This window comes from Salvelinus alpinus, chromosome 34 (assembly GCF_045679555.1).
Source record: "Salvelinus alpinus chromosome 34, SLU_Salpinus.1, whole genome shotgun sequence".
NCBI classification, from domain to species: Eukaryota; Metazoa; Chordata; class Actinopteri; order Salmoniformes; family Salmonidae; genus Salvelinus; species Salvelinus alpinus.
The window spans coordinates 19,833,031-19,853,403 of NC_092119.1; the positions used below are offsets into that span (position 1 = coordinate 19,833,031).

A 20,373-nucleotide genomic window follows, 5' to 3' on the forward strand; every position below is an offset into this window, starting at 1 on the left:
AGAAACAAAAGGGACGTTCGAGGGGTGTGGTTCATGAAGGAACCAATGGGATACTCGATTTGGGGGGGGGGTGTGTGTTCCTGGAATGCCCACATGTAGGAACGTCCCGAATTGCAGGCTGCAGTTGCGTACATCCAGCCAAACATGGTTCATCAGCTGATAAAATGCCAAAGTCGTTTTAGAGGACAGAGAAAAGTTTTAAATTACTCTAGCAATATCTTCACGTTGGTGAGTTACGAAAGTATACTGAATACAATAACTAAACAACTGGGGGGAAACGTGCCAGAGCACATTGTTGTTGCGCGGTGCACCAGAGCTATGGGTATGCGTGCGCATTTAGAAATAGCTTCAGCTTAGATGCATATTTTTTCCAAAAGTCTTCCTCATAGTCGTTATCTGTATTATATAAGTAGCAACGAGATTTACGCATTCGTGTAATGACCCAATGACATTCTCGATATTTAGATTCTAGTGCTTTCCAAAAATACATGACAATGATATGTTAACACATTAGCTTGCTAAGTAGCTAGCTAATTAATAAGCTATGTTACAGAAGTGCATAGCTAAAATCTAGCTATCTACTATACACATTGAATGCAAACGTGCATCTTACTTTTACTCGATGTATATGGACTTAATCTAGTTTGTTTGTTTTTCCATGATATTAAGTTTCCCTCGTCGCTCTTCGTCTTTGGAGGGTAAATTTCAAACCGAACCAAAACATTCGGAAATGGGAAGAGTCACAACGTTGATTTCCGGTAGAATCGGATAATTATTTTCAGAATAAAAGCCTATCTGAAAATGTAAATAAAAACCGAAACGAATGCATATAGTCCACTGATATTCATGTTTCTACAAGATCTGGGAGGGGAGCCATCAGATTTGATTTAATTATAGTAATGTTAAAATATAGACTAAGTAAGCAATACAGGGCCGGCCCTAGTCCTTGATCGTGACCCTCGGTTCCATTACATTACACATAAGAGTCATTGGACGAAGGCGTCTTATGTAAGGTGGAGTTTTGTTAAGAGCCCTGACGCTCGGTGTGAACTTGAACAAGCATTGCTTGCGGTACGGTTGTGGAAGCATAAGGACCTTATCTTCAGTGCTTGATTTGGGACTGAAATATGGTGCCAGTACTGTTAAAATTTAGGTGCAGAACAGCTAGCTTCTGTTCTCTGGGTACATTGAATTCAATACAAAACCTAGGAGGCTCATGGTTGTCACACGTCCCATAGACTTACACAGTAATTATGACAACTTCCGGAGGATGCCCTCTCACCTATCAGAGCTCTTGCAGCATGAACTGAGATATCCACCCAATCAAAGGATCAGAGAATTAATCTAGTAGTGAAAGTATACACTACAGCTAGCAAGCACTGCAGTGCATAAAATGTGTTGAGTAGTTGACTCAAAGAGCGTGAAAGACGACAATTTGACAGTGGAACTCTTCAAGGTAAGCTTTTGGTTTGATTTATTTATTGCCACCGTGGCCTGCCGGTGTAGCTGCTAAACTTTTTTTCTGACCGTACAAGGTACTGCATGATTGTAGGTGGTTACTAACAGGATATGCCTAGTATGTTGACTATGACGTGACATCGATGGTGTAGTGGTTAGCGGTCATAATATGAAGGTTTGGCTTGGAAAGTTTTTTTTATTTTTTTGCCTGGTCACAGACAGCTGATGTGTTGTGCACTGAAGTCCACAAGCGAAGGGAAAAGGTGAGAGGAGGAGAGCGTGTAGATAGTTGCGCTAAGGAATTTTATATACAGTGGGGAGAACAAGTATTTGATACACTGCCGATTTTGCAGGTTTTCCTACTTACAAAGCATGTAGAGGTCTGTAAGTTTTATCATAGGTACACTTCAACTGTGAGAGACGGAATCTAAAAAAAAATCCAGAAAATCACATTGTATGATTTTTAAGTAATTAATTTGCATTTTATTGCATGACATAAGTATTTGATCACCTACCAACCAGTAAGAATTCCGGCTCTCACAGACCTGTTAGTTTTTCTTTAAGAAGCCCTCCTGTTCTCCACTCATTACCTGTATTAACTGCACCTGTTTGAACTCGTTACCTGTATAAAAGACACCTGTCCACACACTCAATCAAACAGACTCCAACCTCTCCACAATGGCCAAAACCAGAGAGCTGTGTAAGGACATCAGGGATAAAATTGTAGACCTGCACAAGGCTGGGATGGGCTCCAGGACAATAGGCAAGCAGCTTGGTGAGAAGGCAACAACTGTTGGCGCAATTATTAGAAAATGGAAGAAGTTCAAGATGATCGTCAATCACCCTCGGTCTGGGGCTCCATGCAAGATCTCACTTCGTGGGGCATCAATGATCATGAGGAAGGTGAGGGATCAGCCCAGAACTACACGGCAGGACCTGGTCAATGACCTGAAGAGAGCTGGGACCACAGTCTCAAAGAAAACCATTAGTAACACACTACGCCGTCATGGATTAAAATCCTGCAGCGCACGCAAGGTTCCCCTGCTCAAGCCAGCGCATGTCCAGGCCCGTCTGAAGTTTGCCAATGACCATCTGGATGATCCAGAGGAGGAATGGGAGAAGGTCATGTGGTCTGATGAGACAAAAATTGAGCTTTTTGGTCTAAACTCCACTCGCCGTGTTTGGAGGAAGAAGAAGGATGAGTACAACCCCAAGAACACCATCCCAACCGTGAAGCATGGAGGTGGAAACATCATTCTTTGGGGATGCTTTTCTGCAAAGGGGACAGGACGACTGCACCGTATTGAGGGGAGGATGGATGGGGCCATGTATCGCGAGATCTTGGCCAACAACCTCCTTCCCTCAGTAAGAGCATTGAAGATGGGTCGTGGCTGGGTCTTCCAGCATGACAACGACCCGAAACACACAGCCAGGGCAACTAAGGAGTGGCTCCGTAAGAAGCATCTCAAGGTCCTGGAGTGGCCTAGCCAGTCTCCAGACCTGAACCCAATAGAAAATCTTTGGAGGGAGCTGAAAGTCTGTATTGCCCAGCGACAGCCCCGAAACCTGAAGGATCTGGAGAAGGTCTGTATGGAGGAGTGGGCCAAAATCCCTGCTGCAGTGTGTGCGAACCTAGTCAAGAACTACAGGAAACGTATGATCTCTGTAATTGCAAACAAAGGTTTCTGTACCAAATATTAAGTTCTGCTTTTCTGATGTATCAAATACTTATGTCATGCAATAAAATGCAAATTAATTACTTAAAAATCATACAATGTGATTTTCTGGATTTTTGTTTTAGATTCCGTCTCTCACAGTTGAAGTGTACCTATGATAAAAATTACAGACCTCTACATGCTTTGTAAGTAGGAAAACCTGCAAAATCGACAGTGTATCAAATACTTGTTCTCCCCACTGTATACACACAACAAGCAAAGTGATCATACTGTTTTTATGTGGCTGCTATGAAAGTTAACTGTGTTTGCTTGTGATCAGGGGTGTATTCATTCCGCCTATTCTGTTGAAAAATGTTTTTAAACGAAAGAAGGATACATCCCTGAATTTGCCCAATAGAAACTCTCATTTTCAACTGTTGGACTAATGATTACACCCTAGATCAGCTAGATGCAGGCAAGAGTGTGCAAGGCAGTATTACATGTGTTACTGTCTGTCACCTTGACGTTGTAAACTTTCATTCTTAGGCTAGGTTGTAGCAACCTCATGATGGGTACAGAGAAAATGTGAGTATCATGTAGTAGCCTAAACCTATCAATGTTACATTGAGCTGGGTGAATGGAATATAAAAATGACAGTCATCCAATATGCTGTAATAGAAACAAGGCCATGCTCAAAATAAATAAATAATCCTCCCTCATCTTAAACGGCACCGAACACCACTGGTGTACAGTAAGTGTATATTTTGCATTTGTGACATTATTTTGATGTGATATGAAAGTAAAGGGCTTTACTTGAGAATTTATTCATGTTTAGGTGGAGTTTTTGGCTTCCAGAGCCAGTCAACCTCTGAAAATAAGTTCCAAGGACATAACGAGTAATGGCAGGCTCCTTAAGAGCACATCTTGGGCTAGGCCGGTTCTAGTCATTTGGGGCCATAAGCCAGATTTCGCAGGCAAAACATTTTAGTGCCCCCCCCCCCCCCCATTTTGCCATGGGGTGGAGAAATTGTTTTTGTTTTAAAGTGAATTTCCTGCCATTCTAACATTTTGCCATGACTTATGCCATGTTAATGATATCTGAGTGAGAGTGACTAACATTCAATGCGGGTCCCGTGGAGTTCAGGGCCCCTGGTCATGTGCCTGGTTGGTATTTGGCCATGATTTAGATAGTCTAGCCAGCTAACTTACCAATCTAAAAATTGTTAGCTAACATGCCTAATTGAGTGACTGACATAACAGAAAAATTGCTGATGCACAACCAAATTTCAAACTTGCACCTTGTGTATTCTACTTTTACAACTCTCAGCAGTAAGTTGACACCCTGACTGAGTTCCTAAAAATAAATAGGGTCCCTAAGCTGGCCCTGAAGCAAAACAAACGGAGACAAAGGCCCTATGACTTTCTATCTAGCATATACAATGTTCTAAGTATACTTGATTCACAGGCATACTCTGGTCTTTATATATAGGTTTATTCAGGTAAACATTTTTGTCTGAAATACCGATACTGGGAACTCTTGTACTGTGGAAAAATATTGGTGTGGTGTCAAGGTAAATATTTAATTAAATTAGAGCATATGATTAAATAACAAAAATGTATCTGGGTGCATCAGGTTACATAAAACCAAAATTGTCTATGCTTTAAGAATACATTGCTTTATAGAGCTCCATAACTTCTTTATGATTAAATGAATTGTATGTACATAAGGCTATGTTCTGCATCTGGTGGACAGAAATTATTAACTCTGTATCGCCAAAGGTTTTGGTCTCACTGCACCAATAGATGGCGCTAATAGACAATAAATTCCTTTTGATAGTTACTTTTATTTCAGGCTTTTGAAAGTGTCAAGGGCTTAAAAAAACATTTTAAATATTTTTCTGATTAGTTTTTTAAAGGACGTTTGACAAATGTTAAACTGGAATACGGTATCAGAATATCCTCTTTTCGCAATTCTTTGTCACATTCTAAAATGGGGTGGGTTAAGTTTCTGAAAGTGTAATTTTTGTGTGTGCATAATCTGAGACATTTGATCAGAATTAACAAAAATTGATCTTTGGCAAGGTTGATCTTTTGCAAATTCATAAACATCCCTTGAACCATATGTAGCTGAGGAAAGTCAGAGCGATGTCCAAGTTTCCCTTTCATGTCCCATTCCCAGCTGGCCACCAGCAGTCTCGTACTGTGGGTACCCTGATAGGCGAAGACCTCCAGGATGACCACATGAAACGTGGGCAACATCTGCCGAGACACTGGTCTCAGAACAGAGGACCTACCAGCTGTCATGAACAACAGAGAGCTATGGCATGCCATCGTCTGGCACATTGCACCTCCATAAGTAACGTATGTAAGTCCCATTCTAATATAAGATAATACTATAATGATCTCCCTGTCCCTCCTTCAGTTTTTCACCTATTGCATTGACCAGATGATGTACAGTAGCCACCCTACACAGTAACTAGAACCTGCCATGAATCCATGAGAATATTCTACAGGAGGACTATGCATAGTCTGGCTAATTTAATTGGGAAGCGAGGCATGGTATATTGTAATGAGTCTCAGTTTAGGCGTCTCAAACACTGAACTATATAGCCTCTCTCGCTCTGACGTGTAACATGAGCAATACTGTACGGCTAACTGAACTGATTTACCTTGTTTGTCAACACCACTGAGGACACACAAGTGTTCCTTTGCCCCGAGCCTCAAGATTACAGACCATTACTCCCCTCCCCTGAAAAGTTTCCTAAGGGAATCTAAACAACACCCTGGATTTCTAACATTGCACACACCTCCCCCTGAAGTCCACCACTATTCAGAGCTGGCATTATACAAGCTAATTTAGCCAATTATACACAGGTGTGATGCTAATTCCCCTCTCACATACTGTGCTCCTGGCAGTAAAAATAGTATAATTGCACATCTGTCCTCCGTTGGCTTCCTGTGATTTTTCACTAGCTTCTGTCTCACAGCAAAACACCTTTATATGACAAGACCATTTTGTTGTATTGGACTGACAAAATACAATGCTGCCTGCAGAGAGGAGGGGGTTGGTTGTGCACTGGAAATGTTCATGGTTTCTCTTTTGTTTGAAGGATTCAATAGATTTTCTATGATTAGACATATTTATTCACAAGAAAATGTTTACTTGGCATGATCTTACCTGTCCAATCATGGTACGGTAACACTGTTCAGCATTTCGATATAATAACAGGGCTACATTGTTCACATGTGCATGCAACTAATGTGCAGAAGTGTCTATAAGACTTAAGCACAATGACTGTTTACATAACGATGGCCAAATAGTCAACACCACATCACACATCAACACACAGGTAACTGCCAAAATAAAGGAAACACTTGAGTAAATGAGGGATACAAAGTATATTGAAAGCAGGTGTGGTTCTTGAGTTGATTAAGCAGTTAACATCCCATCATGCTTAGGGTCATGTATGAAAATGGCCAGTTGCCCATTATTTTGGCTACCCTGGCTAGGAGAAGGGAGGGACCTCAGTGACTTGAAAGAGGCATCTCAAAGGAGCATAGGGAGTTTAACGGGTGTGTCAGTCACCAGATCTCAACACAATTGAACACTTGTGGGAGATTCTGGAGTGTTAAATGTGTGTAATAAAAAGTAGTCTGACCCCTTGACTTTTTCCACATTTTGTTATGTTACAGCCTTATTCTAAAATTGATTAAATAGTTTTTTCCCCCTCATCAATCTACACACAATAGCCCGTAATGACAAAGCAAAAACAGGTTTTTAGAAATATCACATTTACATAAGTATTCAGATCCTTTACTCAGTACTTTGTTGAAGCACCTTTTGGCAGTGATTACAGCATCGAGTCTTCTTGGAAATGCCGCTACAAGCTTGGCACACCTGCATTTGGGGAGTTTATCCCATTCTTCTCTGCAGATGCTCCAATGCTCTGTCATGTTGAATGGGGAGCGTTGCTGCACAGCTATTTCCAGGTCTCTCCAGAGATGTTTGATCGGGTTCAAGTCCGGGTTCTGGCTGAGCCACTCAAGGACATTCAGAGACTTGTCCCGAAGCCACTCCTGCCTTGTCTTGGCTGTGTGCTTGGGGTCGTTGTCCTGTTGGAAGGTGAACCTTCGCCCCAGTCTGAGGTCCTGAGTGCTCTGGAGCAGGTTTTCATCAAGGATCTCTGTACTTTGCTCCGTTCATCTTTCCCTAAATCCTGACTAGTCTCCCAGTCCCTGCCACTGGAACACATCCCCACAGCATGGTGCTGCCACCACCATGCTTCACCGTAGGCATGGTGGCAGGTTTCCTCCAGTTGTGAGGCTTGGCATTCAAGCCTAAGAGTTCAATCTTGGTTTCATCAGACCAGATAATCTTGTTTCTCATGGTCTGAGAGTCTAGGTGCCTTTTGGAAAACTCCAAGCGTGCTGTCATGTGCTTTTTACTGAAGAGTGGCTTCCGTCTGGCCACTCTAGCATAAAGGCCTGTTTGGTGAAGTGCTGCAGAGATGGTTGTCCTTCTGGAAGGTTCTCTCCCATCTCCGCAGAGGAACTCTAGAGATCTGTGTTCTTGAAGACCTTCAATGTTCTTGAAGACCTTCAATGCTGCAGAAATGTTTCCCAAATCTGTGCCTCGACACAATCCTATCCATTTTAGAATAAGCCACATTAGTTCCATTTTAGAATAACGCTGTAACGTAATAAAATGTGGAAAAAGTCAAGGGGTCTGAATACTTAAAGAAGGCTCTGTATATTTCCTGAGCTTTCTTATCTCCTAGATATATACGACAGACACTTCAAAACCTTATCCGTTATGATTTATTTTTGGGCTGTATTTTTTGCCATTTATGAATGTTTTTCAATGCATTTCTATGGGCTACAGTAGTAAAGGCCACATTTTAATATTTTATAAATGCCTAAAAGGGTCCTAAAATTCAAAATCAAATAGCTACATGATCCATGGTATGACCGTCTTAAAACAAATCCTTGTGTTGACTATGGATTAATAGATTGGGATACCTGTGCGTCCATAATCTATTCAAGTCTGTTTGCGAGTTTGCATGGACACAGGGTTCCACTCATACACATACAGTACAGTAGCCTATATAGGCATAGCTCACTGAAATGCACTTTTTATGGGCCAAGTGGAAGGGCATACACAGGAGACGTCAAACCCTTCATTAACTTCAACCACGTTTGATGAGTGACAGTGACATGACTGTCATATGACCAACCATAACCCGGGATCCAACTTGTCTGAAATAAAGCGAGGAGGAATCAGACATGATTATCATGCTATGTTAGAGCTGTGACCTCAACCAGACCCTGAAATTGAAGGCAATGCTGAGACTGAGGAACAACCCTTCCCTTCGAAAGGAGTCAAATTAAATGATTTAGTCCCTAGTTAGTTGGAGCTTTCAATATTGGGATTTCTGTGGAGAATATAAGCTTGACTTTGAACACTCTCGCATGGATTCCCTGTGCCATTTGTAACAACTTGTAATATCTCATGTGGCTTAAGGAGATTGCTGTCTATACAACCCAAATAATTCTGTCCCTTTGACCCAAAGTCTAAATATCAGTTCTCGGCTCACTAGGGTCACCATGTCATCCCTCCAGCCCTGCCTGCCTCCTGACCCCTCAACGAAAATTGAGTTGTCTTTGGAGTGATACAATTGACTGCTAATCAGACATTTGAAAAGGCTCTGAGCCCTAATACACCAGGTCCCTTACTTTCTTGCTGTCTCTCTCGTTCCACTGAATAAATCCAAATCACACTAGGCTATAGGAAGTCACACTGTTTGACTCTCCTTTCAGAACTCTGCTCTTATTACAACCTGTCTATGGTTTCTGTCAAAAAGCATATGTGTCTATACCTGTGGTTAATCACAAGATGATGAGGTAGCATTGTTTGAATAACAGTAACACATTTTGATAATTGTTCCCAAAACTCTGCATTTGTGTTTTCATATACATATTCGATATGTACCACTTCATGAGATATTAATTTATTGTCACAGTAGCCGAAAAGGAAAATATGAACACTGATCAAAAAAAGTGTTGGCTAAAAGGCTGTAAAATGTTTGGGGTAAAATCCTCTCCACAGATGTACAGTACCAGTCAAAAGTTTGGACACACCTGCTCATTCATGGGTTTTTCTTTATTTTTACTATTTTCTACATTGTAGAGTAATAGTGAAGACATCAAAACTATGAAATAACACATATGGAATCGTGTAGTAACCAAAAAAGTGTTAACCAAACCAAAATATATTTTATATTTGAGATTCTTCAAACTAGGCACCCTTTGCCTTGATGACAGCTTTGCACACTCTTGGGATTCTCTCAACCAGCTTCATGAGGTAGTCACCTGGAATGCATTTCAATTAACAGGTGTGCCTTGTTAAAAGTTCATTTGGGGAATTTATTTCCTCCTTAATGCTTTTGAGTCAATCAGTTGTGTTGTGACAAGGTAGGGGTGGTATACAGAAGATAGCCCTATTTGGTAAAATACCAAGTCCATATTGTTGCAAGAACAGCTCAAATAAGTAAAGAGAAATGCCTGTCCATCATTACTTTAAGACATGAAGGTCAGTAAATCTGGAACATTTCAAGAACTTTGAAAGTTTCAAGTGCAGTCACAACCATCAAGCGCTATGATGAAACTGGCTCTCATGAGGACCGCCGCAGGAAAGGAAGACCCAGAGTTAACTGCACCTCAGATTGCTGCCCAAATAAACTGCGGCCCCAGAGTTCAAGTAACAGACACATCTCAACATCAACTATTCAGAGGAGACTGCGTGAATCAGGCTTCCCTGGTAGAATTTCTGCAAAAAAAAAACACTATTAAAGTGATTAATAAGAAGAAGAGACTTGCTTGGGCCAAGAAACACGAACAATGGACATTAGACCGGTGGAAATCTGTCCTTTTGGTCTGATGAGTCCAAATTTGAGATCTTTGGTTCCAACCGCCATGTCTTTGTAAGACAGAGTAGGTGAACGGATGATCTCCGCATGTGTGGTTCCCACCGTGAAGTATGGAGGAGGAGGTGTGATGGTGTGGGGTTGCTTTGCTGGTGAAACTCTGATTTATTTAGAATTCATGGCACACTTAACCAGTATGGCTACCACAGCATTCTGCAGCGATACGCCATCCCATCTGGTTTGCGCTTTATGGGACTATCCTTTGTTTTTCAACAGGACAATGACCCAAAACACACCTCCAGGTTGTGTAAGGGCTATTTGACCAAGAAGGAGAGTGATGGAGTGCTGCATCAGATGACCTGGCCTCCACAATTGAGATGGTTTGGGATGAGTTGGACCGCAGAGAGAAGGACAAGCAGCCAACAAGTGCTCAGCATATGTTGAACTCTTTCAATACTGTTGGAAATGTATTCCAGGTGACTACCTCATGAAGCTGGTTGAGAGAATGCCAAGAGGGTGCAAAGCTGTCATCAAGGCAGAGGGTGGCTACTTTGAAGAATCTAAAATATATTTTGATTTGTTCAACACTTTTTTGTTGTTGGTTACTACATGATTCCATATGTGTTATTTCATAGTTTTGATGTAATTAACAAGTAATTAGAAACACAACCAGTATTATGTAGATGACTATATTATGCAGGACTCTTATTTAGTTTTTAAAAAATTTAGAAGGAGCACGTGTGCTTTGAAAAATGTAGGTGAGCACACAAAGAAATTTAGGCGCACAATTAAAATATTTGATGTAATAACGCTCGAATCCTTAATTTTTCTAGGTGCACTGATGCTCCCAAATAAAATTCTGGGTCGCACAGCAAAATATTTAGGTGCGTATGTGAGTAAAAGGGTTGCCCTGTTCTGATTGGACGTGAGGGAGTATGCTACACATATGCCGCATTAGGTAGATTACTGTCTTATGATTTGTATGTGAGGGAGTATTCTACATATCCAGTGTTCTGTTCATTACTGGGATGTTATGACTGTTCTGATTGGATGACAGGGTTGGGACTGGGGATGTCCTGATGGCAGTGAGGTTTCAGGGGAGTTGAGCTCTGCTTGCTCTCTCTCCCCTATCCCTCAACCCTAACCCTGCATGTCATCCTCAGGGCACTGAGTTCCAAAGAGGGTGGAGCCTATGTTTGGGCTCCAGTGTCTCTCCACGTGATGGCAGGGGTATCACTGACCACTGTTTCCCCACAAAGGAGTAACACCCTCTTTTTTTTAAACTGCCATATGAAAACAAACAGAGAGGGAGAGGAGCTACACAGACTGCTGAAAGCCCAGGATACTGCACAGAGGTAATAACTTTACCTGAGCTTTAACTAACTACTTATTCATTTTGGGATTTTTTCTTCAACATTTCAGCTATTTTTGATATCTTTTTTTTTTTTTTTTTTTTATCTGTTGGTTTGAGAGAGTGTGAGTGGGATTTATTCAAGTATGTCATCTCAATTGAGAAGACTGGAGAAACACTTGGTTAGTTAATGGTTTGGCAATTAATCAGTTGGTGTTTTTTTCTCCCACACATTGAAGTATAGCAGTTGAATATGTTAGCAGTAGATTTGACATTTTTGAAGCGTTTACCCAGATATGTACTAGTTAATATCATTTTCAGTTCAGGTCCAAATCCCCAGAGTCATACCAGCTGTTTTGTGTATGACAGAAAACTTATAGAAGCCACCATTTACCTTTTCAACCTTTCAAATTTATAATAAAGAGGATATAGCTTTTCCCTCCTTTCGCCAAATTTGAATCGCTCTAGATTTAGTTGTCACTCTGCCCTCATGCCTCTTCTTTATAATAAATGAAAGAGGAACAACTTTGATAATGCGCCTTTGAATTTCACAGCACAGTGTATCAGTGGAAATCTAATTTGAGAGAAAATGGCAACCCAGCTGTTCTTTTGATGGAGCACAACCAAAACATGGGTTCTTTCAGAGCAACACACACAGGCCATCTTCATCTGCACATCAATGGGCCTCTTGGTGCATCATGCAGGGTTGTAATTACAGTAGTGTGGCAGTGCTAGGGCTAATTCAGTCTCTATCTGGCGCGTCTATAACATCAGGTATTGGGGGGAATGATTGCAGAGAGAGGATGGAAATGGGGTGTGTGTTCCGCCTCTCTCACAATGCCGCTGCTTTGTGTTGTTCCTGCCAGCAGCGTGCGTGCAGATGAGCTCCCATTAAATATCTACATTTATTATGCAAACAAAAGGGGTTAATTGTCCACATATTTGCATGCAGCTTGGTAAATGAATTATGCAAGATTGTTTCATAGCAACTGCTCCGGGCCAGGCCGAGGGAGGAGTTGAGCTGGGATTGGTGGGTTTGAGGTTGACAGGTTCAGGCTTGGAGACAGCCAGGACTGTAATGCCCTTTCACCATACTGAGCCAAGCTGAAGAAAGCCAAGCTAAGCTGTACTGTGCTGGCCTAGTTGCGCATCCAGGATAGTTGCTGGAACTATGCTGGAAATGACAATGCAAAAAATAAAATACCTGAGCCAACACAGTACGGTTCTGGTTGGCACAATGGTGTGAAAATATTTATTGAAGTAACAATCACTAAGACTAGGTCCTCCTGGCAGTGAAGAATTATGATAACAGTTGCCGTTGTTATGGCAGATAGAAGTTATTCTAAGTTGGTAAATATACATAAAATCTTATTTAGACAATGAGTAGGTAAATAAATAGTTTTTAAATGCAGATAATTGTTGTGGCTCCATGCACATCCCATATGCAGCTCTGCGGGTATAGCAGAGTTATTAGAATAATGTATTAGGCTACTATTCATTTCTGCCAAGCCTTAATTGGTTCAGCTTGTCAATTAGCCATACATGTTAACACCTGTGCAATCCCCAAAGAGAAAGGAGTGAAACACTTTAAGGACTGTAAATTAATATTCAAAGACATAATTTATCATTGTCAAATAGTAAGAATATAATTAATTTAACAGCATGCATGGTGAAAAAATAAGATAAGCTCTCGTATGGAGCTAGACTGAACGGCAGCGGGTCGGAGCCTCTGGGAAAAGGCATAACTTGCTATACATTTATTGTAACATGTAGGGAAAAGACAATGCTACAAACTTGAATTTAATCAGCATTTTTATACGATCTCAGGGTACTTTTCAACATTAGAATGTATCTGTTACAGTATATGTAACTTCATGCTCACATTGCATTACATTATTAAATAATGCACACAATACACTATTTCCACAGAAAAGGCTGAGGGCTATTGTAAAGTGCTTGTTAAATTGACTCTGCATTTGACATGTATAGCACCTCAAAAGACATAACATGTCCAGTCTTTTCATGCTGGATAGACAGCAGCTGTGGGGCTGTCTGTAGCATCAGGGCTGGATTACCAACCTGGAACGCAGGGCACATGCCCCAGGTTGGGGGCCCCCTGGAGGTCGGGGTGCCCCCAGATAGCATATGAACATGTCATAAGCCATGGAAAAATGTGTAGAAATGTAGGACATTTGCTTTAAAACTGCTACATTTGATCTTAGTCTCATGGAAAAATGCAGAATTGCAGGAAATTAGCTATAAAACTATAAAAAAATGACCTGTGTATTTATTTATTTAACTAGGCAAGTCAGTTAAGAACAAATTATTTTTATTTTCAATGACGGCCTAGGACCAGTGGGTTCAGGGGCAGAAGGACAGATTTTTACCGTGTCAACTCAGGGATTCCATCTTGAAAACTTTCGGTTACTAGTCCAACGCTCTAACCACTAGGCTACCTGCCGCCCCTATATATATATATATATATATCACACACACACACACAGTATATCCCAGTGGTGGTTTGTGTCTGGATTGGCCAATTGGATTAGTAGTTTAGTCTGAGTCATAGGGGTCATTTCTCTATACTATTTCAGCACTTGGTTTGGCATCTGATTGCAAGGAGCTACAGAGGGTAGTGCCTATGGCCCAGTACGTCACTGGGCTGAGCTCCCTGCCATCCAGGACCTCTATAACAGTCGGTGCCAGAGGAAGGCCCTAAAAATGGTCAAAGACTCCAGCCACCCAAGTCATAGACTGTTCTCTCTGCTACTGCATGTCAAGCGGTACCGGAGCGCCAAGTCTGGGACCAAAAGGCTCCTGAACAGCTTCTACCCCCAAGCCATTAGACTGCTGAACAGTTAATCAAATGGCTACCCGGACTATTTGCTTGACCCCCCCCCCACTTAAGTGGGTAGCCCAAATGGCTACCCACTTACACTCTACATACTCACACATGCATATTGATGCCACACACACACCCACATAGGGCTGGGCGATATGGCAAACATATCATATCTCAATTTGTTTTATAACATTTTTGGTGTTTGACATTATTTTATGTTTTTCAATAATACAATAATAATAAAACTTCAACCAAAAAGAATTTCCTACATTTTCATCTATTTCTGAATTTCCTGCACTCATTTCAGATCATTTCCATAATGCCATGTAGGGCTGCATGATGTCGGCAAAAAAACCTATGCCTTATTTTTAACCAAATATGTTGCAATTGCGATTTGACTTGTGATTTAGATCAAAACACTTGGGTGAACTTTTGGAATCGTGGAAATATGTTTATTCTAATTATATATTTCTAATATAAATAATAGTGAGCTTTTTGTTGTTTCACATGCCAGGGAGCTACAGGGTAGGAACCATAGTGTTGGTCAGTGTTTTCTATGGGACCAGATAATCTTTGGCTACATTACATTTTTCTTCATGGCTGCATTCCAAACACATAAAATACACCCTCAGCCCTCAAATTAAGTGGACACTTCTAATGATGTATTATAAGTTGACACTTGCATGGCGAGGGAAGAATTAATTAATTTTGTCACTCGTTCGTCCCATGGTTGGGTTTTCAGTTATCATGGAACCACCGGTAGCTGTTGTGTTTTTTTATGTGCGCTACAGTCAATTATGATTGCATTTCATATCTTGGCTAGAAGACAATGCATCCAAAGACGTCGAATTTTAGTCATCTGACAATATCAGGTAAATCGAGTGATGTCAGGGAAAGTTGTATGCACTAGCTAACGTTTCCAAAAGCTAACCAAACAAAAACATCATTACTTTTACAATACGTGTTTGTGCCGTCATGTGTATTAGTAGCACAATTTCTAACTTATTTACATACATTTTTACTTACACTTGTATGTTGACTTCTCCATATTGATGTTGGTTTTAAGTTTTGGCTGACTTTTCTTAGCGGATGTACAATCATCCCAAATTGAATTATAGGGTGTTTCAGGCCCCGGAGTGAACAGAATTGTACACTCACAAACTCGATCATAAATGAGGGCTGAGGGGCATACTTTGCCAACATCCCTTGCTTGGCTAATAGTGGCTGCAGCAAAGATGGCAACAGGGATTCCCCCAAGGGCATACGGTGTGGGTAAGTGGAGGAGGGTGTGTGTCTTATGTGTTTGAAAGGCAGCCCATGTAGGCAACATATTCATGCTTCGCCTATTCCTCTTTGTTAGAAGATACTGTTACACAAGCAACATGCTGATTTAGGCCTACACCATCACTGGTATCAGGCTGTATTAGCTAGCTACATTTGATCTGACTCAGTACATTTATTAGCTAGCTAATTAGCGGCTAACACGATTTAACTAAAACTTGTTAAGGAAATACAAATTAGCTGTTTGCAGATGTAAGAAACACAAACAAAGTGTAATTATAGAACACTTGTGGATTTATATTAGGAAAAGTGGTAGCTGCATCATTGTCATCAACATTGTTGCATATGCTGCATTGACCATGCAGACTGAACGCAAGTGTCTCGTGGTCGAGGAACAACAACATGCGCTCCTTCAGTGACATGAGTTGTGGCTAGGTCTATGTCGAAAGCGGCGTGGATAGAGAGTGGAGAGGGATGACTCAAGTAGCAGTGTAAACTACCAACATGTACCTTACACATGGCATATCACATTTAACATACCAAATATTAAAATACCGTTCTAGAAGTTAAAGTAAAAACCTGAACCGGTCCGTGCATCAATACCAGTATACCACCCAGCCCTACTCATATACTTTCACATTCTTCACATACGTTGCTTGAAAAATAGGGGTATGGTTGTAGAGAATCGAAGGACCATGCATGTAATAAGAAATTTAAAGTGCTGGCTTAAGACCGGTAGTAACCACTACAGAATGTCCGGTCAGAACAAGGATGAGGCGGATGTCCAGGTAAAGGGGAGTTAAATGGAAGATGTTCACATCACACACAAATCTGACAGTTCATGGTTCAGATAACTGAGAATCATGTCCAGTGAGAACTGGCATTAACGATGTGGTCATTTAGATGCATGCACAAATAAACATCAGACATACAGGGATTCAGTCCACAGGAGGAAAAGTTCAGCAGGAGGGAAAACTGTGGATGTGCTCATCAGGATGGGGAAAGCACGTTTCTGACCACACAGCGTGCTGGTGTCATAGACTAACTGAAGTCCTGGGAATCAAGGCCACTGATAGGCTGAAGGAGATGTGATAAGTATTTGGTGTGACCTTGACCAATGAGACACTAACAAAAGTGGGGGTCCTCAGAATGGGAGACTAAGCTGCCCGACTAGAACTAACCAGAAGGGATTGCTAGAATCACCTGACTGAAGCTGGCCGTTTTAACTCTCCTGCTACTCTTGTTTGTTTACCCTTATTACCTAGTCACTTTTACCCTTACCTACATGCACATATTATGTCAATTACCTCAACTACCTCATATCCCTGCACATTGACTCAGTACAGGTGCTCCTTGTATATATCCTCGTTATTTTATTGTTACTATTTCCTTTATTTTTTTGCAAAAAAATTGTATTAAGCATTTTATATGAATGTCTACACCTGTTGTATTCGGTGCATGTGATAAAATATATTTGATTTGAGATATTACACTGTCGTTAATAATCTATCCGCATGCATGAGAGCTTATCATTCATCAAGTGACAGTCATCCACAGACGGACTACAATCGTCCAGTCGTATTTTTTCTCGTCATCAGTTGTATGGGTGATGTGGGTCGGGTCGCTTGGCTGACGTAGCATTAACCATTGGGTCTGCTTGTGCTAAGCAGACACCCTCTTTTGACAGCCTACACATTAATCATGACCTTGTGACCCCACTGTACTGCAGGCCCCCTGCTTAACCCAACTCTCGGCTGCCATGTGCTCCTGGTTAAACCCCCTTTGGTTCAGTGTAGTGACCCCTGTGAGCATTGAGCCCTTTAATCGAAATCCACAAGGAGATCAGCACATGGCCTGCACTTGAGCTGGCATGGCCAATCCCTATCCCTGTTGATTAAGCTTTATCGGGTTAATACGGTTAAAATCCTGCCTGCCTGCACCACAGCAAATCATGCAGCTAGACAGGACTATCTGGTGGTATAAATATTCTGCCCATTCTAATATCAGAAACAATGTTGATTTTCTGTTTTGAGGTAAATATTTGTATGTTTATACAACAAGCAAACTGTAGCCGTGATGTAAAAAATATAGTTATTGTAGCGCTCATTTTTTTTACCCCTTTTTTACCCCAATTTCGTGGTATCCAATTGGTAGTTACAGTCTTGTTCCATCACTGCAACTCCCGTACGGACTCGGGAGAGGCGAACGTTGAGAGTTGTGCGTCCTCCGAAACACGACCCAGCCAAGCCGCACTGCTTCTTGACGATGAATTGCACTGCTTCTTGACACAATGCCTGCTTAACCCGGAAGCCAGCCACACCAATTTTGTCGGAGGAAACACCGTACACCTGGCCACCGTGTCAGCATGCATACGCCCGGCCCGCCACAGGAGTCGCTAGAGTGCGATGGGACAAGGACATTCCGGCCGGGTACAAACCCTCCACTAACCCGGAAGACGCTGGGCCAATTGTGCGCCGTCCCATGGGTCTCCCGAGCCTAGACATCAATGTTTGATGGAACCGTGGCACAGCCTTTGTTTCAGGAGTCCTCCCTTAGTATTTATCTTGGAGCACAGCGGAATATTTCTTCAAGAACATAGTTTCATATCAAACTGTGGGAAAAACAATGAATTGTCTGTGCCAGAAATAAAGCTGATCTCAAACCCCTGCTGTAGTTGTTAGGCTTATGTTATGTCATAATGACATAAGACTGTTAGAACTGTTGCACTCACTACAGGGCCTTTTTGTAGGGAGATTTTCAGCTTTGCAAATGTGTTTTCATTTTCCCACAGAGTACAGTAGTAACCTTTAGATGTTAACAGACTTTGTGTATGTAGTATGAACAATGACATACAGTATTGATAAGTAATTTCTTGATATGGCAATTTCAACAACGTTGACAAATGGAGCTGTTACACTAATACATTTTTAACTGCTACACTTAGCAATGTTGTTACCATATCAAGACAAAACAATACTTACTAATAGTTATAATCAATAATATTTATACTGTACAATCAATCCAAGAATATTAGGCACATAGTAACTACCGTAATAATATTAATATAGTTTTTGAGAAAGAGGATGTTTATTTGTAGAGTATCAGTGGTACAGTTTGAAGTGCAGCACTATGTTGCCTAGAAACTAATGGAGGGATGAAAACCCAACTTGCCCCTGTTTGAACTGTTGGAGGTAACCATTGGCAACAGCAAAATATTTCCCAGCTATTGTGTTTGACTTTCTGGATGAGGGGTGCTGACAATAATATCGTACTTTTGTGATGAGCAGCATTGTATAAGCCAGAACAAAAGCAATATTGTCCATTTTATTGAATGTATTGTTGTTGCCACAAGCTATTGCTATTATTCTCAATCCTACTAGTATAGAATGCATGTTCTTATATTGTGTTCTTGCTCCTTTTCTCCCTAGGAGCAAGAATCAAGTTGGTTAAACCAAGGAGAGGTACCTTGAACAAAAAAGAAAATCATTTAAGAAGAAAAACATCATCCCTTATTCCACATTGAATGTTTTGTCAAGTTATTGAAATTCAGGTCATTAACATGGGCATCATATTTGTCTTTCATTTCACTGTCATACTTCATCTATAGAATAAAAAGATTGATTGGTTGATTCTAGCAGTACTACTACTAGTTATTATTATAATGACACATTTGCTAGTTCCTAGATTGAGGTCATTCCAAGGTCATTGTTCGAGACAAGCATTTAGAGGAGCACCAATCAGAATGTTATTCATTAACTACGCAGATAGCTACAGCCCCTAATAGCCTAGCCTTCCATCCCTCAGCCATCTAATGAATAGGGCCAAGTAAAATGCGCCCCAGTCAGGGAAATGGCCCTTCTATCTCTTGCTGCTTTCCAATCACATAAATGCTCTATAAATACAGTACCAACATAGCAATGCATAATTAACCAGGGCTCAGTCTTCCAAGCGTGCCTCCTTCTTCCACACAGCGGGGTAAAGCCAGGGGTGCTTAGTGCGGAGGTTAGGTTAAGTTCGCTCCACTTGGGCCTTCGAGTTGGCAGGCAATTCCCTGGATTATCTGGGCTTTCAGAATCAGGCATTATGTTCTTATTGACAACATTGGAAAACTAGCAACACCCACAGCTTAAGCTAGACGCCCGCCGGTTGGAAAACAATGCCACACAATGAAGTTCTGTAAATTGTTTGTTGCCATTGGGGTCATGCTCAACAGGAAGATTAGACACTTGTACAGTGAGTTGATAATACCGTTATTCCTGTGTAATCTCATCCACTGGGATAGAATGGAATACCATGGGAAATCCATACTTGGGATACTGTTTCCAACACCAGTACCATTCCTTTTCAAATACTCTATCTACTAAAATAATGGGTCAAACTTACAGAATTCTGTTGATCTATATACTTTGTCATGTCATTTCTTTTGATATAAATGTTTGATAAAATTATTACATAAAATGGGAATTTATGGTAATGAGGCGTGAGAGCCGGGCGTGGCATGGGACAGGAGCCGGACGAGGCGGCTGAGGCGTGGGAGCCGGGCGAGGCGTGGCATGGTAGCCCCAAGAGCCGGCTGAGGCGTGGGAGCCCGACTAGCTGGCTGAGGCACGATGTGGGGTGGGAGCCTGCCAAGCCAACCGAGGCAAGGAAACCTCTCAAGCCAGCTAAGGCGTGGAAGCCCAACAAGCCAGCTGAGGCACCCCTGGTTCCTATGGCAGCGGCACCCGGACCCGACGCCACCTACAAAAACAAAAAACTCCCTGATTCTTCAAATTGTGGCGTCAGCATTCTATAAGGACCAACGCTGGGAGATAAGAAGCAAGTACAGGGAGTGAACATTTTAATTAATAAACAGACATGAAA

At 41.4% G+C, this 20,373-nt stretch overlaps 1 protein-coding gene and 1 long non-coding RNA gene across 3 annotated transcripts in view; one reads left to right on the plus strand and one right to left on the minus strand.

Moving 5' to 3' along the window:
• LOC139563689 (G2/M phase-specific E3 ubiquitin-protein ligase-like) overlaps positions 1-735 on the minus strand; it is a 58,640-nt gene extending 57,905 nt beyond the window's left edge. The window contains exon 1 of the mRNA XM_071382549.1: positions 614-735. The gene's annotated coding sequence lies outside the window, so the exon portion shown is untranslated. The remainder of the gene's footprint in view (positions 1-613) is intronic.
• LOC139563692 (uncharacterized) lies at positions 34-19,144 on the plus strand. 2 transcript variants are annotated; one of them, XR_011672619.1, is made up of 3 exons: positions 34-228; positions 5,293-5,478; positions 18,939-19,144. It is a non-coding gene; the product is annotated as an uncharacterized lncRNA (long non-coding RNA). The 2 variants fall into 2 exon arrangements; XR_011672620.1 differs by having other exon boundaries at positions 5,293-5,474.
• Positions 19,145-20,373: the final 1,229 nt, after the last annotated feature.